This window comes from Notothenia rossii (genome assembly GCF_949606895.1).
Source record: "Notothenia rossii genome assembly, chromosome: 6".
Lineage (NCBI taxonomy): Eukaryota > Metazoa > Chordata > Actinopteri > Perciformes > Nototheniidae > Notothenia > Notothenia rossii.
In genome coordinates this window covers 40,101,873-40,114,765 of record NC_136909.1, presented here as the reverse complement: position 1 = coordinate 40,114,765, position 12,893 = coordinate 40,101,873, and positions in this window count along the sequence as shown.

The following is a 12,893-nucleotide window of genomic DNA, read 5'->3' as shown; positions in this document are numbered from 1 at the left end:
ATGACTGACTCTGGGGCTGACCGAACTTGACTTTAAAAGCTGACAGTGTGAGTGTGAATGAAATGTCTGCATGTGATCAGTGTAACTGCATGATTCTAAAACAATAACTAACCAAGCATGTTTTTAGACCAACACATTATTCTGGAGCTCCAAGGGAAACGAGAGGTTTCCTAAAAAATGTTGACATGTTTCTAATATTGATTGAGTTATAACAGGTAACACAGATGCAGAATCAGTGGCCAAGGGGCTACTGAGAGAAAGTATTCCAGAATGAGAATGAAAAGGTGAACTGTGATAATGAAAACAATTTTGTAATATTTCAACAGGTATTAAAGTAACTGAGGTTTGAAATGTAGAAAGAACATATTACAGCTAAGTTAAAACATAGTAATGTATTGAGATAGAATTTAATTTAGACAACATCTTGTAACTAGCCTGCTAAAGAAGTAAAAGCCATAGACTTTTTGGTTTAGATCATTATTTGGATGTACATTTAATTTAAATTCATAATAGAAAGACATTTGATGACAGTATGTTGGATTTCTGTATTCATTTTTTCAGCTTGATAATATCTAAGCAGTGACAGGTAGAAGCAGTATCACCAGGAAATTATTCACTTTGTCAGTATCATGAAATTAGTTGTTTTTTAATCCATAACATTAGTGTGTTCCATTACCAGAAACATTAGTAGTTCATATTATATTTAGATTTTAAATAGGATTTCATTTAAAAATAACACAGATGCTTGTCAGACCTTCAGAGCTATTGAAATATGTTACTTAGTTCACCTAAAGATGTTGGGGTTTATTTTGTTGACACAGGCCAAGTATTAAGATTCTGAAGCTGCACTGGCAGATAGGAGGTCTCCAACTAATTTAGAAAACCTGTTCACAGACAGCTGTTGTTTTAAGACACCCCACCAACAGGCTCTAAGCGGCCTACCAGTGGTGGGTCAAACACCTGAGGTCCCAGGAGCCCTGAGCGTAGACTGGAGGGGTGGGTATCAGATTTCTCCACACAGGTTGCTGACGCCAAAAGGGGGACCCGAGGAGCAGGAGGCCGACACAGCGGAGTTTGTCTGGCTGAAGGTCATCAGGTCTAGGTGGCTCAACCCGAAGGTTCTCCGGCCTCTACAGAGTGACCCAGAGGACATCTCATGCCGTCCGCCGAGGAGCAAAAGGGGACATCTGGTACTACTGGAGCCAGTGTGCGGCGAGGAAATCACCGGCTAGGACCATGGAGGACATCAGGACGGACCTGGCTATCGTCAACGAGGACATCCCTACAGCAGACGACTCGGAAGCTGTCATCAGCGGACTGGAGGAGAAGGACCTCGCGGACATCCCTACAGCAGACAACTCGGAAGCGGCTGTCAGCAGGCTGGGGGACTTCTCGAGGTAGCAGAGGAGTCTACTTCTCTCTGATCAGATTAATCAGTTCCACCTTTGAAGGAAAGGCCGCATCTCCCCCTCCCTATCAGCTGCCCTTGTTGGCGTATTCCGCTGAGTGGGGGGGGGGGGGCCCTGAGGATTCAACAACATGCAAGGATGCTGCTTTCTGGCACTCAGGCTCTCACTCTAATAGTTCCTTCACTGACATTGAAAGTTGTGTTCTGTTCCCAAAGGTTTAATGAAGGGGGACAGACACAGTAGCAAAGAATGACAGTAGTTGTGTTTCAAATGTCTTATGTGAGTTGGTCTCGTGGGGTTAGACCAAAAGGGGGAATTGAAGTATTATTTGAATTATTTGAAGGATTAAAGTGTTATGGCAGGAAAGTTCAATCTGGTATATTCATTTTAATGTCACCTTATATAGAATGTGTGTTAAACTTGTGATTTCTGCATTTAGTGACTTCTGCCTAGCAGATACCAAGAAGAGGCCCCTAGGGTCTCTCTGTTAATTATCAATAGTCCTTGCAATCAACAGGGGAATTCCCAGATACATTTTCAGATATAAGGCAGTTAAAGTCTTGTAGAATTAATGTTTATCTCCTACAGACCCCAAAAGAGGCCTTGAGACTTGGGTCACCCAGCAGTAAATGAGATAAAGGTCCTTTTGAGCTTATCAATAAAATGTATTCATTCCTAGTAAGCTGACTTTGGGGTGAAGGGAAGTTCAGGGAAGCCATTAAGCCAAAAGAAAAATTAACTTATGTTGGTTGACTGATGCGGGGACTGTCATGGGACGATGGCGTTTGGATATTTACAAATATGGCTTTCATAAAGAAAAACAGGTGACTGTTGTGTGATAAGATACATGATAGGATGTGTGTGTTGAAGATGTTTAGGGGGAATGAGTATGTTTCCTGTCAAAGAGTCCTCTGTCATGACTCCAAATCATTGATTGGGGGATCTGCCTAAAGGCAGAGGGACAGAAACACACACACACACACACACACACACACACACACACACACACACACACACACACACACACACACACACACATACACTGTGCAGATGGAATCAACAAACTAACTTACTACCTGGGATCCCGCCCAGAAGGGAAACCGACCAATGGAACACTGCCAACTCACTGTCTAGCTCGCTCAGAAGTGAACTCTGTGTATAAATGTTGTGATCATTTTGAAGATCGGGGCTCTTGTTTTTGACTTGCCGTTCCTGAGACGTGTCTCACACGGTGGTAGAACCTGAGCCCGGAGTACTCTGCAGAGTGCTTCGTGATTCGGTGAAGTATTTGTATGTTTCCACCATTAAAGCAGATTATTGTTTAACCCTTATCCTGGCTGCTTTGAATTTTTCCTTCTTTTGAGAACCCGCTCATATAGGAACGGCGCGGAGCAGAGATTCTGCCCCAACAGGGTGCATTTCAATTTAAATCAATACATACAACTATTTTTTAAATCAATAAAAACATTTTCTAAATCCATAAAAGCATTTAAATTAATATTGGGAGTCATGTCGTTACTTTGTTGAGAATGTGGCCGTGTAATAAGCGGGATAATTTGCAGCGACTTGTTCCTTATGGGGAAAATAACACCCGTCATGTGTGTGTAGAGGTGTGTGTGGTTAAAACACTTTCATGAAGTGAAGGAATTTCCTTCTATAAAACAGCTGTGGGCAGCAGTGAGTGTCACGGACATGAATTCATAGATCAAGGCAGACTGGTGCACACACTCTCCTGTCCTGCCAGGCGACACGCCCGTTCTAAGCCGTGTCCCTCACTCCTCACATCCCAAGCATCCCCAAAAAGTGTATTATGTTGTTACATCTCAGATGTTATGTTTCAGTTGTGCTCTGTCTATGTTCAGTGATGCAAACTTGTCACCTTTCGGCGAAATTCGCCGTTTTGAATCCAAAATGAGTCGTTTGTGTGATTCATGTAAATCTGCAATACAAATATTTTTGGGGTATGGGGGGTTCTGGGACCCGGAGTAATCTGCGGCCGGGAGCTGTTATGTGCCATCATGACACGCATGGTGTTCTTTTTTTATATATTATAATGAAGTACGAGCTGTGTGCTCGAGTCTTCCTGCCTGTCGGCTCTGCTCATGGATGTATAATAAGGCTCTGCTGCTCCGAGATGATGGTCTAGCTTCAGCAGTTACATTACCTACGGGTGCGTTCGTTAATATTAACTGTGCGTCCGGAGTCACTGTGGCACAGACTGGACCGCTGGTGAACAGCTGTTAGAACGGGCCGTTCAGGTGTTTAGAGCAGAGCTCCCTGTCGGAGCGGCAGAGCGTTATGTGAACTGAAAAGTTTTTCTGTGGCAATATTATTTAAGGAATCGTTGAGCTAGCTAGCTAGCATACATTGTCACTATCTGCTAACGTTAGCTTTAGCCTTCTATTTCTAATAGTTTTTTTCATAGGCTATAAACAGAGGTGGTATAAGTATATATTGTGGTGACTCTAGTTAACCATAATTCACTTTTGGGTTACAGTTCCTACACGGACCTTGTTTAGTGTAACACCGGGTATTTAGGTTGCCAAGCTAGAGCTAGCAAGGCACTCTAACTTCACTCTCATCACTGAGTACATGTTTGATATCTCTATGGCTTGATGGAAAATAAAGAGTGGAATTCCATCTTAAATACTCCGCCTCCGACTCCTTCTTACCGGCACTACACTGGTGACCCTGCATCTTTCGAGATAGTTTCTGAAAAAAAAAAATCATCGCTGAACGAGATATTTTCGTTAAGCTGCCGGAGTTTTGGGAGCATGCCGCGGAGGCATGGTTTGCACACGTGGAGGCTCACTTCGCTTGCAAGCATCTCCACGACGAAGAGCTGAGATATTACCACGTGGTGGCTTCGCTGGGGGTTTCTACTTCAGCCAGCTTAGTGGGTTTCATCGCAGCATCCCCACGCCTCGGCAATTACGAGGCTATCAAGGCTCTTCTCCTGAAGACATTTGGTTTATCGACGAGAGAAAGAGCCCGCCAAATTATGGACATTCAGGGCCTCGGAGATGGCAAGCCATCTCAGTTAATGGAGAAGATGCTAAGCCTGCTAGGAGGGGAAGATACCCAGATTTTGTTCATGGAGATGTTTCTTCAACACTTACCTCCCCGGGTCCAGACGGCGTTGGCCAACACACCCATCACGGAGCCCCGCGCGCTGGCCGGAGAAGCGGACCGTTTCTTCCTGGCTACACGACAGTCTGGTGCGGAGACGTTGGCTGTGGCGCACAGCGGCCCTTCGCGGCGGGCAAGAAAGCATGGCGGAGGCCGGACACGGCGGCGCCGAGTCGGCGAAGAGATACCGATGAGTGCTTCTACCATGCACGTTTCGGGACGATGGCAAGGAGGTGCATCGCTCCATGCAGCTACAAGCCTCCGGGAAACGGGGGTGCCGACGCTCAGTAGTGGCTCTGAGTGTCGGCGGCACGGGCAGGCTCCTTTTCGTCAAAGACAGTGTTTCAGGGAACCTGTTTCTCTGCGACACGGGTGCGCAGCGGAGTGTGGTTCCCGCGTCGAGAGAAGACATCACTCGAGGCGGGCACGGCCAACGGCTAACAACGGCTAACGGCGGACCCATTCGCACGTACGGATTATGGCTTATGTGTTTGTGCATCGGTGGACAGCGTTTCAGCTGGGAGTTTGTAACAGCGGACATTTCTTTTCCTCTTCTTGGGGCGGACTTTTTGTGTGCTCATGGGCTGTTGGTGGACATTAAAAATAAACGTTTAGTGGATGCCTTAACGTTTTCTTCTCAAGTGTGCACACTCGGCAGCGCGGCGTACGACGGGCTGTCGGGGGAGGACATTTTTCTCAGACTTTTGGCCGAGTTTCCTGATCTGTTGCTGCCCACTTTCTCCGCGCTCACCACCAAACATGGCGTGGAGCACCACGTCACCACCGAGGGGCCTCCAGTCTACGCCAGGGCCCGACGGTTGAACCCTTCTAAGCTAGCCGTAGCGAGGGCGGAATTCGCAACCATGGAACGCCTGGGCATCGTTCGCCGCTCCAACAGCCCTTGGGCCTCTCCTCTGCACGTCGTGCCCAAGCCGAAACGGCGGTTTCCGCCCGTGCGGGGATTACCGCCGACTCAACGATGCCACTACACCTGACCGCTACCCGGTGCCGAACATACAGGACTTTTCAGCGCATCTGGCCGGCACGAAGGTTTTCTCCAAGGTGGACCTGGTGCGTGGATACCACCAGGTGCCCATGCACCCCCTGGACATTTCCAAAACGGCAGTAATAACGTCTTTCGGGCTCTTTGAGTTCCTGCGGATGCCTTTTGGGCTCAAGAATGCCGCCCAGACGTTCCAGCGCCTGATGGATTCGGTGCTGCGGGACCTGCCGTTCGTGTTCGTGTACCTGGACGACATCCTCGTCGCCAGCGTTTCAGTGGAGGAGCACCTGTCTCACCTCCGGGCCCTGTTCACGCGGCTCAGCGAACATGGATTGATCATCAATCCTGCAAAGTGCCAGTTCGGGGTGTCTGACATTAACTTCCTCGGGCACCGCGTCACCAAGGACGGTGCAACACCCCTGCCGGCGAAGGTGGAGGCTGTTGCGGCTTTTCCTCGCCCGCTTACAGCCCGGTCGCTGCGTGAGTTCCTGGGGATGGTGACTTTCTACCACCGTTTCATCCCCCGGGCCACCCACATCATGCGGCCATTGTATGAGGCTCTGAAAGGCAAGACCCCCGTTCAGGCGATCGACTGGACAGCAGAGGCGGAAGTCGCTTTCACTGAAGTTACCGCTCGCCTTTTTCAGCAGGCAGCTGACGCCGAGGGAACGCAAGTACAGCGCTTTTGACCGGGAGCTCCTGGGTCTTTATTTGGCTATGCGGCACTTCCGTTTTCTGTTGGAAGGCCGTGAGTTCACGGCGTTTGTAGACCACAAACCGCTCACTTTCGCCATGTCAAAGGTGGCGGAGCCTTGGTCGGCACGTCAGCAGCGGCAGCTCTCCTACATTTCGGAGTTTACCACAGACATTAAACACGTGGCTGGCAAGTCGAACTTGGTTGCCGATTGCCTCTCCAGGGTCGTCATCGGAGCCGTCCAGCTGGGCCTGAATTATGCTCGTATGGCGGCAGACCAGGTCACCGACTCCTGCGTCCAGAGTCTGAAGACGGAGAGTGCTGGGCTGCGCCTGGAGGACGTGGTGTTCGGCGACGCGGGCATCACCCTTCTGTGCGACGTCTCTACGGGCCTGTCATGACCGGTCGTCCCCGCCAACTGGAGGCGTCCTGTTTTCGAGGCGGTGCACGGCTTGTCTCACCCTGGCGTTAAACCTTCGGTGCGCTTGGTGGCCGCGAAGTTTGTCTGGCGTGGGCTGAAAAAGGATGTAAGAGCTTGGGCCGGGGGGTGCGTGGCTTGCCAACGCGCTAAGGTGCACCGCCACACGAAGGCCCTTTTGGAGTGGTTCCTAGTGCCAGAGAGGAGATTTGATCATGTTAACATCGACCTGGTAGGTCCGTTGCCCTCCTCTCAGGGTTTTTCCTACCTCCTCACCATGGTGGATAGGACGACCCGTTGGCCGGAAGCGGTTCCTCTTGTGTCGACTTCAGCCGCTGACGTGGCTAGGGCTTTTATTGCGACGTGGGTGTGTCGTTTTGGCACCCCGTCAGACATTTCCTCGGACAGGGGCTCAGAGTTCACTTCAGGGCTCTGGGGCTCGGTTGCAGACAGTTTGGGGGTCAAACTGCACAGGACAACCGCTTACCACCCCCAGGCTAACGGCCTCTGCGAGCGCTTCCATCGCTCTATGAAGGCGGCGCTTAAGGCCGGCCTTACGGACGGTAACTGGGTCGACAAGCTGCCCTGGGTGATGTTGGGCCTGAGGACCGCGCCTAAGGAGGATTTGCAGTGCTCCATGGCGGAGATGGTTTACGGTCAACCCCTGATCGTCCCAGGGGAATTCCTACCCAAGGCAGCAGTTCCTTGGTCTCCTACGGCTCAACGGGTTTTCCTGCAAGATGCGGCGGAGGCTTTCGTTCCGGTTCCGACTTCTCAGCAAGGCGCGCCGGGTTCTCAGGTGCCAGCTCGGCTGGGCACGTCTTCATCCGCCACGATGCGCACAGGGGCCCCCTACAGCCCCCTTACGATGGGCCTTTCCGGGTTTTGGAGCAGGGGGACAAGCACCTGGTGGTCGACATGGGTGGCAAAGCGGAGACCGTCTCGGTGGACCGGGTGAAGGCTGCTCATTTGGACTTGGAGCAGCCGGTGGTGTTGGCCCGTCCACCACGACGGGGTCGACCCTCGTCTTCGATTCCCGCTACAGGTTCGTGTCCTGTGGTCCCGGTTCCCACTTTGCCGGGAACCGCACGTTCAGGAGTTGTGTTGCCTGCCCCCATACTCAGGAGTAGAGGGGGTCGGCGTGTTGTTCCTCCCCGCCGCACGGACTTTGTTTATCTGTGAATTCTGGGGGGGCTTGTGTGGTGACTCTAGTTAACCATAATTCACTTTTGGGTTACAGTTCCTACACGGACCTTGTTTAGTGTAACACCGGGTATTTAGGTTGCCAAGCTAGAGCTAGCAAGGCACTCTAACTTGACTTTCATCACTGAGTACATGTTTGATATCTCTATGGCTTGATGGAAAATAAAGAGTGGAATTCCATCTTAAATACTCCGCCTCCGACTCCTTCTTACCGGCACTACAATATATATATTGTACTTGAGTAAAAGTAGAAGTACTCAGGTCTTGTACTTGAGTAAAAGTAGAAGTACTCAGATCTTGTACTTGAGAAAAAGTAGAAGCACACAGATCTTGTACTAGAGTAAAAGTAGAAGTACTCAAATCTTGTACTTGAGTAAAAGTAGAAGCACTCAGGTCTTGTACTTGAGTAAAAGTAGAAGCACACAGATCTTGTACTAGAGTAAAAGTAGAAGTACTCAGGTCTTGTACTTGAGTAAAAGTAGAAGTACTCAGATCTTGTACTAGAGTAAAAGTAGAAGTACTCAGATCTTGTACTTGAGTAAAAGTAATAGTCCCAGAGTGTAGGAATACTCTGTTACAGTAAAAGTCCTGCATTCAAAATGTTCCTCAAGTAAAAGTAGAAAAGTATTATCATCAAAATATAGTGAAAGTAGCGACAGTAAAAGTAGTCATTGTGCAGATTGGTCCATTTCAGAATAATAGATATGATATGCTTTATAATTATTGATCATGAAAGTGTTCTCAAAGCTGGTAAAGGTGCAGCTAGTTTGAATGACTTTGTATACTGCAGGGTAGCTTGTGGATTTACTCCAGGTGGAACTAAAGTCTGATTTAACACTTGATTATATTTCACATCATTCATCCAGATCTGTAAACTAACTAAAGGTATTACATACATGGAGTGGAGGAAAAGTACAGCATGTACCTCTGAACTGTAGTGGAGTAGAAGAACAAAGTAGCAAAACATTGAAATACTTAAATAAAGTACAAGTATCTCAAAATTGTGCCCAAGTATAGTACTTGTTGAGTTTATGAACTTAGTTACTTTACACCATGTGGCTATAAAGATAAAAAGACTTAAGCCTTGCACAGAGGCATGAAAATACATTTTCAAAATGCTCAACAGTGCTGCCAAAATTATAAACTGACTGCTACACAATTTAAAATAAATGCTTTTATATATTTCTATTAGATGTGACTCTTTGGCGTTTCTGTTATTATTAACACTGCTGCTTTAGTTGTTCTAACTGCTAAAATCCTCTGTCATTCCGTGGGGTGGGGGAGCCGGGGGCTCGGTCACCTTTTTCATACCTGATGAGTTTGCATCCCTGTATGTTAAAAAGCCTCAGTCACCTTAATTCATGTAATAGAAACATCTCAGGTCAGTAACACTCAAAGCTAAATGTGCAATACCATGTTCAGCTATGTTACTATTTATAATGTTATTGTTGTTACATCAGAAGATGTACATATTGGAATGATTTCTTAACTTACAGTAGGCTATTTTTTACAACTTGTGTTGGAAGGATTTATTAAATTACAATGAATATTGTCATTGTTGAAGGCTTTTAGAGAAGGGTGAACTATAAGCCTGTCACGATTCTCATGTTATGTTACGTTTATAGTTTTGTAGGTTTTTTTTTTGTTGCTGTTTTCCATGTCATGTTTTCCTTTGGGTTATTGTCTGGTCCTTTTCCCTGTGTTTTCCTCTTGTCATTAGTTTCCCTGGTGTGTCTAATTGTCTGATTATGTTCACCTGGGCCCCTGTGTTTTCTCCTCCCTCCTCACCTGTGTCTTGTTGTGTGATTGAGTCTTGTGTGTATTTAAGTTCTGGGTTGTCTGTCTGTCTTGGTCGGTTCGTCTTGTTCCCTGACTAGTTCTGCGGTGAGTTTCTGTTTTGTCATTGTCTATATAGATCACAGCCTTGAAATAAAGGAAGTTTCAGTTTAAATCTGCATTTGGGTCCTGCTTGTTTCACAAACCGTGACAAAGCCTGAATTACATAACATTTTATACCTAAAAACATAAAAGCCACAATAAATAAATCACAATTATTCTAGTTATTTTTACCTCCCGTATTGCTTTCAACCCACCAGCTTTTATGGTGTTGTTACGTCACTAACTGTAAGCTTGTCAAATACAGTCTATGGTCACTCAGAGTAACCTACTGTTAATTTAGCTGCTGGAGAAGAAAGATCAGGGGGGAGTGGGGGAGAGAGCTGTGGTTGATGGGCCATTAGTTGTGTAAATACACAGCTGAGAGCTGCCGTTTCATTCAGACTGTTTAAAAAACTGTAACAATGGACTATTTTTCTTAGCGGATGCATGTCAATTTAAATCAATACATACAACTGTTTTTTAAATCAATAAAAACATTTTCTAAATCCATAAAAGCATTTCAATTAATATTGGGAGTCATGTCGTTACTTTGTTGAGAATGTGGCCGTGTAATAAGCGGGATAATTTGCAGCGACTTGTTCCTTATGGGGAAAATAACACCCTTCATCCAGATGAGGATCCCTCCGCTACACTTTGGTATCTTGATCGACCGACGAAGCTCCATTAAAATATACATATTTTTGGTGAATTACTGAGTTTAGGCACGTTAATAACGTTTTAATGAAGTTGAATACAGTATATTCATATGTGTCAGTGATTTCATGTCAATTCGGCAAACATAAACATAAATGATCGTGGTGAAGATGATGATTAAATTAGGATTAAAAATCGAGAGCCGGGCTGCATTTCCTCCCGTTCGTTTTTTTCGAATAACAAACTATTTTGTTAAATAACAACATGATGATGTTTTGTAAATGATTACATGTCTCTTATTTAGCACAGTAGTATGATATCCGTGACATATGGATCTTAACAAAGTTCCGCTGTACATCCAGCGTACTGTATCTGACTTTATTTCACATGAGCTCCAGTGTGGAACCCCACTGCACCCCCTGGTGGATCAATGATCCATTGTAGCTGGCTTCATTATAATTACATTTATCTATCACGGGGGCGGTCTCAAGTCAAACTGGAGGTTTTCCCTTGAGCGAGGGCAGATGACGTACCAATCACGGCCCTTCAAACTGTCTGAAATGAATCGCTACATCTGTAGCTCCTTTAGTATTTATTGGTAATTTTTTTTGTTTCACACTAAAGCCAATTAGGGGCCGGTGTAGGAGCCATTTTATGGGTGTTGTTGGTGTCTCAGTTTACTTTATTTATATGTATACTGCAATATTATTTTTGGACACTTGGTGGCGGGGGTTAGCTGCACTGGGTGTATAAAAGGGGTCATAGGTGACCGGAAAGGACTAGGACACAGGAGGAAAAAGCATACCGATTATATAAAATCATAAAAAAAGATATGATGGTACCTGGGGCAAAACGCAACATCTTGCAAGAAACAGCGTCTGAGGGCTTCTTAACATTTAACAAACTATGAATGTGTCATATCCACTTAACGGGAAGAAACTCAGCTACTGTATCAGACAATATTAACCATTTTCAGCTAAACAAAACACAAGGGTAATACCAAGCCTCTGAATTAGAACTGAGCGAAAAAATGCTAACTCACTGTAGAAATATTGTATTACTTATCGGATCTGCACAAACAAGACAAGATATCAGATTAAATATGAGATTCCACAGATTCTAGAGGTATGAGTATCATCAATGTGCAACCAAAACTCAAGGCAGCAAAGGCAAACCCAGACAACACATAACGTAGCTTTACGGAGCCAAAAAGGCAAATATGTCTTACCTTTGCTGTTTTCTGATCGAAAATTGTGTTCAATGGGATTAAAACAATAAAAACGCTGCTGAAGGTTAATCCAATGTGTCTGTGTCACTTTGAAATGATTACTGATAATCCATCATTCCATTTTTGTCAAAAACTGTGATGTCATATAGTGTGTGAGAGCAACCCAGTTTACAGTTTTGGGCGCGCTGGCATGCATTTACCAATGGTAATATTTAGATGAATTTGAGGAACTTCCCCTCGATTCTATCGGCTCTAAAGGTTCAAAAGAGGTGTCAATCATCAAAATCGGCCGAGGGGGGCCAGAGATATGGCAAATCCACCCAAATGACACCAGAAGTGTTTTTTGTTTTTTCTAAACCTCTCTAAAAAGGTCAAATATAATGTCACTTGTTTTGCATCAATCTTGATACAGGGTACTTATTATATGTTATAGTTTAGATTCCTAAAGCTTTTAGTCTATCCCATAATTTAAGGGTGGTTTTCACTATTAGTAATGGGTTTCTTTTGGACGGACACTATAATTGAATTTGTTTTACTATGTTCAATCTGAATTTACATTAAAATAACAAAAATTCTATATTGATTCTGACTTTTCTACTTCCAACTCACAGGTTTATCGTTGCTTTGAGAAAAAAGATTATTAATTTACCCCTTTTAGAAGTGAAGATAATAGTCATTTGTTCTGGGAATGTCATTTTCGAGCCTGAGACCTGAAAAACAGGCTTGGGGCTTAGCTGGTTAAATGTTCCTTTCTTCATAACGAGTACTTTTACCTTTGAGACTTAAAGTATGTTGATGCTAATACTTTTTTACTTTTATGCATGATGTACAACTTTTAATGCCGGACTTTTACTTGTAACTGAGTATTTTTACACTGTAGTATTTCTACTTTTTCTCAAGTCAATAATACTTCTTCCACCTTTTCAGCATATGTGTGTTTGTTGAACTGCGGAGTGGCTTATGCTCAGCACGTAGGTGTGCGCACATGACTGGGAACAGAAGGCTCCTGAGGTCAGCAGGTGGGCGCAGACTGCAGAGCATTAGTCATCCCGCAACCTTCGGACCGACAACACACTGATCTGACATCCCTGACACCAAGACCTTTCAAGACTCATACATGCAGGGCTTAATGTCATGAGAATTAGTCAAAGTCCATCACAGAGCTCAGCTGGGAGTTGGTATAAGGAGAGTAAGGAAATACTTGCTCAGGCTGCAGTGGTGGGTTAAAGTGCATGGTGGTGGTGAGGGCTGTTTGTGTAACACCCCCCCCCCTCCCT